Consider the following 10,572-nt stretch of genomic DNA (forward strand, 5'->3'; position numbering starts at 1 on the left):
GGCCCAACAAGGAAGTTCAAGATTAGAAACTTGTTAACATGAACAGTTCTGCCAAAGCCATGAGTGGAGTAAAAGAGAAGTAAGTGTCTCTAAATTTAGCAGCTCATAGAGATTAAAATCTGGTGCAACCAGTAGAAGAATCAGCCCCTGATGTGAGAATCTGTGGAATACAGGTACTCACAGAAGGACTTCTAGTACCAAGCTTGCATTAGGGGAACTAAGTCTCCTACATACCTCCTCCCAGTTTTGTAGCCTTAATTAAGACTTCTCTCCACATTGTGTGCTCTTCCCTTGTCATGTATGCTTCTTTATATGGCTCAAAACAGCTGGTCATCAGTTGATAGCTACAGATAATTAGCTTTTAATTGTTACCATTTACGTTTTCACCTGTTCAATTTACAAATCCTTCTTTTGTGTAAAATAAATGCAACCTTTTTCAGTACTGAAAAGCTCTTAGACAGAGAGCATGGGTATGCTCAAGAGAGGGAAAAACAAGCAAAACTTTCAGTCCTTGTGAACAAAGACCTACAGTTTCAGAATCTCTAGAAACCTGTGAGCTGTAACACTGATTAGAGAGCAGTAAATGTGCCAAAATTTTAAAGAACTGATCAATGTAGATAATTAATTTTTCATTTCTGTGAAGTTTGGGAGCTCTGGAAGAGTCTAAAAAATATTTTAATTCATTTTACAATTTTAAAAACTTGTTTTCTTAATCACAATGAATATACAGTGAATATATAAGTTACTCAGCACCACTCAAGAATCAGAATACCCAAACCTAAAAGGTAAATCAGATTTAATTTTATACAAGTCATACCACTGAGTAATTTTCCAATAAATCTATGACTTCTTGTAAATAGAAACAGCAAAGCTTATAAAAATTAGGGCGCATCCTCACTGGGCTTGAACAACAAGAGGCCTGCAATATAATTCTTTTACTGCTCAAGTAAAAGGACACTTCAGGTGTGTGTTCCTGGGATGTGTGTCTGGAACACTGCTGAGAATCCAGGAGAGGCAGAGAAGCCTTTGGGAAGTTATTGCTGATTGCCTCAGTGACTGAGAGGCAAGAGTTGCTCTCTGATGTTTTAAAGCCTACTTCTATATTGTCACATCAGTTCAGGCTTCAGTCGACCCTCAACTCTCTCATGTGTTGTTTTGTAGCTTGGTCAAATCTGATTGAATCAAAATAGCTTTGTGTGAGAGTGTGGGGTGAGCTCAAGTACTTGTTCTATATGCATTGCTAGAATGAAATTCTTCAGCACCTGTCTTAAATCAGACTTTTCCTGTTCCTCCAAAGGGCAGGGATGTGTCCTCACACCTTACACATTGCTGATTATCTTCCATATCTGCCACTAAATATGGCTGCTGGAAAGCAGCTTATTTCTAAGGCAACTCTCAATAATGTGCAAAGGCAAATGCCAAGTTCTGCACACAAGGAGGAGTAATCCCATACAGCACTACGGGTTGTGGGGGCACCTGTCCAACCACAAGACATCTTGGCAGGAAAGGACCTCTTGAACAGGAAGTAGAATGTGAGCCAACATTTGTGGCCTTCATGTACTGATGAAGTCCAACAGTACTCCGAGCTGTATCATGGCAGTGTAACCAACAGGTTGAAGCAGTTGATTATTCCTCTATTTAGGACCACCTTTCAAATCGTATGTCCACTTCTGGCCTTGCTGTACGAGACTAACAAACTGGACAGAAGCCAGAAGGGACTGAGCATACAGTATATGAGGAACTGTAGACATGCAAGGACATGGTATATGAAGAGCTGGGTTTGTTTAGCTTACAGAGAGAAGGTTAAGAGGACATCTCACTGCTGGTTTTGAATACCTTTATTGCTAAAGAGAGCTGCAGAGTGAGGCTCTTCTTGGAAGTGCACAGCAAAAACTTAAAGGGCAACAGGCACAAGTTGTAGTGAAGAAATTAAAAAGGCTTTTAAATGATGGGGGTGAAACACTGAAACAGAAGCTCAGAGAGGCTGAAAAATCTCCATCTTTGGAGATACTCCAAATACAAAAAGCTGGATATAACTCTGAGCAAACTTCAGTAAATTTTGAAGTAATATCCGCTTTTGCAGGAGTGGCAGCAGTGATTCTCCAGTTTCTTGGCTTTTTCTGTCCTTATATTTGAGGCATCTACCTAATGACCTTGGCCCAAAATCTGTTGGGATTGTGGCATACAAGGGAGTCAGTGTCATTACACTATTGCAGAGCTTTGGGACAACTATGGCACAAGAGGTTGGTTGAGGTGTGTGTGCTAGAGAGGCATGTCATAACTGGATGTGGGGATGTCAAGTAGGAGAGCTGTTAAGCTTGAGTTTAGTCTTGCCAGAGTACAGTGTAGATGCAATTGGCATGAATCAGAAACAATCTAAGGCCTATTGTACAAAAGCAACTGGCTTAAGTCACTGTGCTCAGAAAACACATGCCCCGACTGAGCCACTGCTATGAAAAACAAGATAAAACTGAGAGTCAGTGCTGTGCGCAGCACCATTTTTTTATCAGCTAATGCATGGAAGGACATGCTTGTAGAGCTTTACTCCCAGAGGTAATAATCTGTCACCAGCAAGCACTGCCTGTACAGCGCTGGATTTTGGTTCCTCTGTGTTGCGGGAGCAGCAGGTTGAAAGCACTACCTAATCTTGGATGAGACATAATCTCAGCTAAACAGCTGTCTGTAGATGCTTATTCCTTGGAGTATACTCCTGCCAGTCAGTGTGAGTGGCTGCTATCAGCAACAGTCACCAGACACACACAGCTGATGTACACAGAGGCTTTGTGACTCGTTGAGATCCCAAGTAGTGCCTTGGAATCCCTCCCCAGTGGTTCCTTGGCATCCCTTTCAGTGAGGCAGGAGGCTTGAAAGACATAGTATGCAAAGCTGCTGGGATGAGGTGTGTAATGAAGGGGTGAGATATGCATTTGGAGGCACCAGAACAAATAGTTGGAAGGATGATGTTGAGAGTACAGTCTCGAAGGCTGATTTGGAAGCAACTCAGAAAAGTAATGGAGTAGGATGTTAATATAGTAAAATATGAGTAGAAAAGGTAAAGTAAGGAAATGTTGTGTGTATGAGTGGGTGGTCTGATGAATGTTATCAGTGACTATTTGAACTTTGCACCTCTGTGTAAGGTGCAGAGAAAGATATTGACAAGAATGGAAGAATGGTTGTACTGGCAGCTGGATGGACACCTCCAGACTGTAAAAAAGAGATACTGACCTCTGTGTGGCCAAGGCAGTTCTAACATGAGAGCACAGGACAATCCTAGCAAGAAACCTGTCTACACAAGAACAGGTTTTTACAATCAAAAAATCTGTAGCTGAAAAGGATAGTTGTATTTTTCTACATCAGTACTGGACTAGAACATCAAATATTTGGTTGGGGCAAATTATCCAGCCTTTTTGCACCTTAGTTTTCTAACTATTTCCCCGAATAATAGAAATCATGTATGATAGAAGAGAATAATGATTTCTGGTTTGGTTTTTATTTGGTTTTTGTTTTATCTTTCTGTTTGGAGCAAAATTTTCTGCACAAAAGAAGTACTTCTGCAAGTTCAAGATTCAAGTCTTGGATTAAAAATTCTTCAGAGTAGAGGCTGTTATACAGTGAAAAAAATGAAGCTTTTGTTTTACTTGGGACCTCCAGACATTATCACAATAGCATTTTAAGCCCTTTTCCTGGCTTGCTGGGGGAACCACAGAGATTATTCTGACTCCACAGAGCAGTGGCACAGAGCGTCATTTCTCTTCTGAATTGTACTGACAAAAAAGACTTGAACATTCTATTTTCAGCATTGCACTGGTTTGCTGTATGTCTGTAATTGCAACAGAACACCCTACCACAGAGAACATGAATGAGCTCAAAAGGGTTACTTAAGGGTAGCTCAGAAAAATATCCCAATAAAATTAAAACCTTTCCATAAAATCTTATGTAAAGCCTCAAGGGAATAGATATAGAAAGAGAAAACTACAGCTGAGTGGGTCTCCTGTCTCCTCACTTTATAAAAAACAAATTCTTAAGAAGAGATTTTTTTTATTGTGACTGGAAGAGTCCCCTAGACTCTGCTTCTGCAGTGTTTGCAGATGGTTGCAGTCCTAGATCATACAAAGAAGCTCTAAAGAAGAGCAATTAATATCCCCGAACAGCACCATATGAGAACTGCACATGGTACATTTGTACCATGCCAAGCTGAGCAGACATCCGAGTTAACTCTCAGTGCATTAGCCATAGACCCAACAACAATGTACTCCAGTCACTATGGCGCTGTGCTGAGGCTAAATGAGGCTCGGGGCTGTGAGTGCCTTAACTGTTCAAGGATGCTGGCTTCTCTCTTTGCGCTGTGTTATGCCTTGAAGATGTTTCAATAACTACCTTGCATGGAGCTGTGCAGTGTGGTGCTGTTCTGTCTACTCCACTCTTGTGAGTCCCCCTCTGGAGTACTGCATCCAGTTCTGAAGCCTCTATAACAAGAAAGATATGGACATGCTGGAACATGTCCAAAGAAGGGCCACGAGGATGATGAGAGGGCTGGAGCACCTCTCCTATGAAGACAGACTGAGAGAGTTGGGATTATTCAGTCTGGAGAAGAGAAGGCTCTGAGGAAACCTTATTGTGGCCTTCCAGTGTCTTAAGGGGGCCTACAAGACAGCTGGTGAAGGGCTTTTTAGGATGTTGAGTAGTGGTAGGACTAGGAGGAATGAATAAAAACTAGAGCTGGGTAGATTCAGATTAGATGTTAGGAAGTTCTTCACCATGAGGCTGATTAGACACTGGAACAGGTTGCCTACAGAGGTGGTGAAAGCTCCACCCCTGGAAGTTTTCAAGGCCAGGCTGGATGGGGCTCTGAGCAACCTGATCTAGTGGGAGGTGTCCCTGCTAGCGGGAGGTTGGAACTAGATGATCTTTTAGGTCCTTACCAACCTGAGCAATTCTATGGTCCTGGTGGTGCCTAGAAAAATATTAAGAAGGGATGTAAAGCCAAAAGGAGGTGAAGGATGTCTTATAATAATAAGGCAGGGAAAGTATATAGAGTTAGGATTTGTCAATATGGTGGACATCTAAGAAGAGTTAGGTTGTTTTATATGAGGGGTAATTTTCAGCCCAGATTTTAAAAAGATTGGGTGTGTCAGCATTTTGGCTATGCAGCTTGAGGAATCTTGAGAGTTTCTTTTCTGGAGAACAACCAGCTTAAGACTTCAAAATGAGCATATTCAGCCGAGGCACCTGATACTGCTGATGAACTTGAAAATCTTGGTCCAGCTGAGCTTTTATTGTGTTATTTAAAGCTGTGGATAATAACCTACATATGTGCATACATGTGTGTGTGTAGTTATTTCTTCAATCATTTATTTATTTATTTTAAAGCCTTTCTCAAGCATTCTTTCAATGATTTGACTTTGTGACCCACAAATCCTGTATTACAGCAAAAGAATCTCAAGATTTTGGAGATCACTTATCTTTTTGTACCTCAGCTTTCTCAGACATAAAACAGAGAATAAGGTGTGCCATAAATGGCTAGCATTGGACACGGTCACACTTGGAAAATTTCTAATGTTTAGTAGTAAAGATCAATACTTCAAGTTGCTAAAAATATCGATAAAGATAAAATGCATAGTATGAAATAACACTTCCTTTTGGGCCTTAAAGCAGTTTCTTTTTCATAATACTCAGTCGAAAGAATATGGGCAGATGGACAGATTTGCCATTTCTCTGTAGAATCACTGTCAGTTAAAAGGTCATTTTCTTGCATTACACATTGGTCAGCTTTTATTATGAAGGCTAGATTCCTCTTTACTCAGTCTTATTATGCTTCTCACACCTATTTCTAAGCAACTCACACACCTCTGACTCTCCCTGGTGCTGAGTCAACATACAAGCCATGTTGTGTCTCTTAATTGGTTTGTTGGTTTCCTGTAACGTGTGCTTTTGTGTTTGTGGAGAACCAGGCCTATTAAGTAATCATGCATGCTTAAATTCAGAACCCTCCAAAGACAGTCATAAATTCTAATGTTGTGTGCTTGTTTCTGAAGACTGATGAGTTGGATTTCAAGAGAGAGGACAAAGACAGATCTATGTATGACAGTATGATATTTTGGCAGGGGAAGGGGAAAGACTGTGAATCAGCTGGTCAGTCTCTACTCTGCATTGTTCTTTGCATTTCACTGAGAATACAGCCCTATACTGAGAAAAGCTAAAATCAAATGTAATTTCTGACCTAGCTCCAGAGTTTCAGGACCCACAACCCTAGATGTTAGCACATGCCTCTAAGGATGCATAGCTTCATGCTGCATGTACAGTGAGACTGTACCTGTGCAGTCAGTGTGCCACACCGGGGTCTGTCTGTGAGGGTCCAGCTGACTTCTCTGTTCAGCATCAACTATGTGATACTGCCAGCAGGACAGACAGGCAGTATGTTGCATGGGCATGAGCAAAGCTTGTCTCAAATTTGGATCTAAATGGAGGTGAGTTTGGCCTTGATTATGGCCCACAAATGCAATAAAGCCACCGAGACCTGTTTGGGAGGTCACATTATAGTATGTCTTACCTTTATCTGTAATTATGATCATTTTGTTACTGTTTAATACCAATGACACAGACAGTGGCTGTTTTGTAGAAATATGGATGTACTTAGTAGTATATTAACCAGTACAGGAATCTAAAAAGGGGAATGAGAAACCTAAAGCATCAAGGGGAATTATCTATCAAAAATTCACAAAACCTGCAACCCTCAGCTCTGCCAATCACTTTTGAAAGGAAAAGTCTTGTGTGGTTAAGATAAAAACCATAACATGCAACTTCACTTCATGTGGATTACTTCCAGTACAACCCTTTGCTTATACACTGGTTGAGAAGTAGAGCTCAGTTTTCCACTTACTCTGAGTTAAACTGTCCTGCTAAGGCCAGCCTTCTAAAGGAGGAAAACAAGACAGATGGGAAAACGTGGTTTTGTCCCTTTTTGTATTCACTGAAGTTACTTTAGTCTCTGCACCTTTAGATTGTATCATGTCCTAATGAAAGAGTTAAGGATGCTGTCTAACCCAGGAAGGACAGATACTAAGCAGTAAACATTTCACTGTTAGCTAGGAATGAATGGCAAATGTTTGGTGAGAACAGTGACAGTGGTGATGTTGACAATAAGAGAAGGACTCCCCTGAACTTAGTTGATGATAAATGGAGGCAGGGACAGGTCTGGGAAGAATGATTTGAAAGGATATGCACAAGCCAGCTGAGTAATGGCCATAGGCTGGAAGTGATATCTGTGGAATAACTTCTCACCCTGAAACAGACACACATTTGAAGTATGCTAATCTCCACCTTAGAAATAAAAATGTCCTAGTCCTGATTTGTCTGTTTATTGCTGAAGACTTATTTATAGTGACAGAATAGGCACACCATGCAGACACTAAGGGTACTTGCAGGAAAGCTGCAGAGGGTGGCTGGGGCACTGTGATATTTGGATGCTGCCTGCAAACCCAGAAAACCCTAAGGCTTCTTCTGCTGGAGGATCAGGTCAGTGACTAGTGTGTTGGAGGTGGCTACAGGAGTCTTAGCTAGCAATTGAATTACAGGCCGTGATTTCCCTAGGATCTCTCCCATTACTCACTGAGTACCTTATGTTCACTAAAACATTGCTTAATAGTCACTGATTTATCCTTTGTTGTCTATTACTCCCACTAGGTAAGATTTATAAATAACTCTTGCTGAACTTTTATATTTTTCCTTTCCTACATCATTCTTGTCCATCAAAGCACCCAACACACCCATATTATTTCTATGTAATTAAATTTTTCATTTTAATTTCAGTGACCTTCCTCAGATTGGCCCTCTCCCACAGGCAAAGTGATTATAAGGCAGACAGTGCTACCTCAGTATATTATTATTTAGATGTGGTCACTAATCAAACCCCCAAATGCTCAACTCAGCATCCAAATTCAGTTCTGAAAGTCAAGAAGAATAATCATGAAATGTTCTGAATACAGCCATCCAAATCTACTCACACACAGATCTGGGGTGGATTCATTAGAAATCTGAGCCTGAATCCATGGGATAGAGAATCTTCTTTTTCACCTATAAAGTACTACAAGGACTACTATTAAACTTCTCATTCTCTCAACTATGTGATTTCCCAGTTTTTTAACTACCATGAAGTGCAGCTCTTCTCTTGGTGGACACTTGGTGAATGGTGCTGAAGCCCTGGTACTGCCTTCTTCACGTGGCTGGTTTGGGGATGGCTGGGAGCATGGTATACTGTGTTTCCTTCAATTCTCATTCCTTGTTCCTATTCTTCCTGTGGAGGGGAATATCTAGTCTTAGATCTTATATCAGATTTGTTCACAGCAGTACATACCCCAGAGTAATGGTAGAGTCTTCCTACTGCATGTTGACTTCTTGCCTAACACTGTCTTTCTTATGGACCCTGATATCATACCAATTTTAAATCTGTATAACTTCTTAGGTTTTACATTCTGCCCCTTGTTAACAGAGATAAGCTTTTTTTTTTTCCTGACTCCACCCCCCACCCAAACGTGGCTGACCTGGTGTGAAATTTTCAACATTTTTTTTAATAAATAATCTTCCCAGATAAATCTTTCCCCAGCCTGTGTGCTAGTTCACAATGGCACTCTTTCAGCACACTTTCCCCAGAGGACCACAGAAAATGTATTAACATTTTTAATCACAGTTAGTTTGTATTCAGGTAGTATTCCTGTATTGCAGGAATATTGCAACAGAATATTCATTTATTGTGGGGTAGCAGTGCAGAGGCAGAAAGATGTTGTTCACAGTCTGCATCACTATAACTGTAGTTAGTCAGCCTTATGTTTCTAGGGCTTTCAGCAGCAAACTAGGTCATTGAGGCCCTCTAGATCAAAGCTTCTCCTTAGACACTGTAAATCGCATGCTTTTATACCATTCCTACTGTACACTGTGTTCTTCTGTAATTATAAATGTATGTTTCCCATCACCACAAAGACTTCACATTGCTCAAAGGAAATCTCTCTTCAAAGGCTCTAAACTGTTGAAGGGCAGGCCCCCTTCTGAGAGCTACCATTGCTTCGGGTGATTCCTTCTTTAACTCATCCACAGTAGAACCACCAGCCAATTCAACTGGCCTGCATCACACCGTGTCTGAACTGGCCTCCGGGTTGCATTTCAGCTTTGGAAAATGGCATTGCTGAATATAAAAAAGCAGACTTAAAAAAAAAGTAAAATAAAAAAAGGGAAAAAAAAGAAAAAGCAATGAGCTGCTGTACTTGTACTCAGCTTGTCCCAGAAACATGAGCCTTGAGCTACTTACTGCTCTTCATCAACTCAGAGTTTATGATAAGAGAATGATGTTTTCATTTGCTCATTGCACCTTACAGGAAGCAAGAATTAAGATGATACGTTAGTGGAAAAAGCAAAGGATATATATAGAAAAAATCTTGGTATAAATTAATCTTATGAAAATATGTATATATGTGTGTGTGTGTATATAAATACATGCATACTGACCTATATATGTATGTAACTAAAGTAAAAACTCTAAAAACATTTCCTTCTATGATAGCACTCAGTATCATTAGTAGTTCCAATGAAGCTATTATTTTCTTCTTGGCAATGACCTGCTCATCACAGCCAGCATTAATAAATATTTGCAGGATTGGAACTTAAAATTAAGGTGTATTTAATGCTAACACTTGAAACTCAGACTTGAAAAGCAGTCATGTATGAAGATAATTAAGCATGCTATGGCAGTAGCCACACTATATTAGTTTTATAACTAGTTACATATGAAAATTAGGAGTTATCTGCCTCACATTCTTTATAAAACTGGGTCTGTGGATTGCTAAGTTCACAGAGGAATGTTATGACACATCAATAGCCCAGTTTTTCATGTTCTGTGTAAGCACTTTAACCCTGAACAGCTCTGCTTCTCAGTTACCTTCCATTTGGCCTGCAACATGGCTCCCTCAGCTAAAATCTCTCTATATACACTTCAAAAACCCCAAACATTTGTATTTCTATTTTTTTCCTCATTCCAATTGACCTACTGCTGCTCACATCTTGACATCTGATGTCAAAAGATGTTCTCCAAACTGAGTGTTTGCCTGCATCAGAAATTTAACAAAGACTATTAGATATTTAATCATAATTATCATAATGATAATGGGGCCATTCCTGGGGATATACAAGTAAGTAAAAGTATTCTTTTTCTGAAGAAGGGTCTCTTCACTCAGAGTTATATGATTTGACAACAGTGTTTAAATTTATTTAAAAATTCAAAGCAAACCAATCTTCTTAACCTTTGGGACAGATTTTGTCTTTACATGAGTTATAGGGGTGAAAGAATAACTTCTGAATTTTACCCACCCACAAGAGCTGAAAGCATCAACCTAATGGAAGTTAACTGTGTGTCACAGCTTATCAAGGTGGCATCCTTTTTGCTTTGTAAAAAAACTGTTGGGACACAAGCTTCTATAGACTGCTATTTACAGAAACAGGAGTAACTGGTTGTGTGTTGCTGGTCACATTTCTACAGAAGAAGATCCCTGGCTGCCTTTACTCAGCCAAAAAGGAAGAGAAAAA

This window comes from Apus apus, chromosome 2 (genome assembly GCF_020740795.1).
Source record: "Apus apus isolate bApuApu2 chromosome 2, bApuApu2.pri.cur, whole genome shotgun sequence".
Classification (NCBI taxonomy): domain Eukaryota; kingdom Metazoa; phylum Chordata; class Aves; order Apodiformes; family Apodidae; genus Apus; species Apus apus.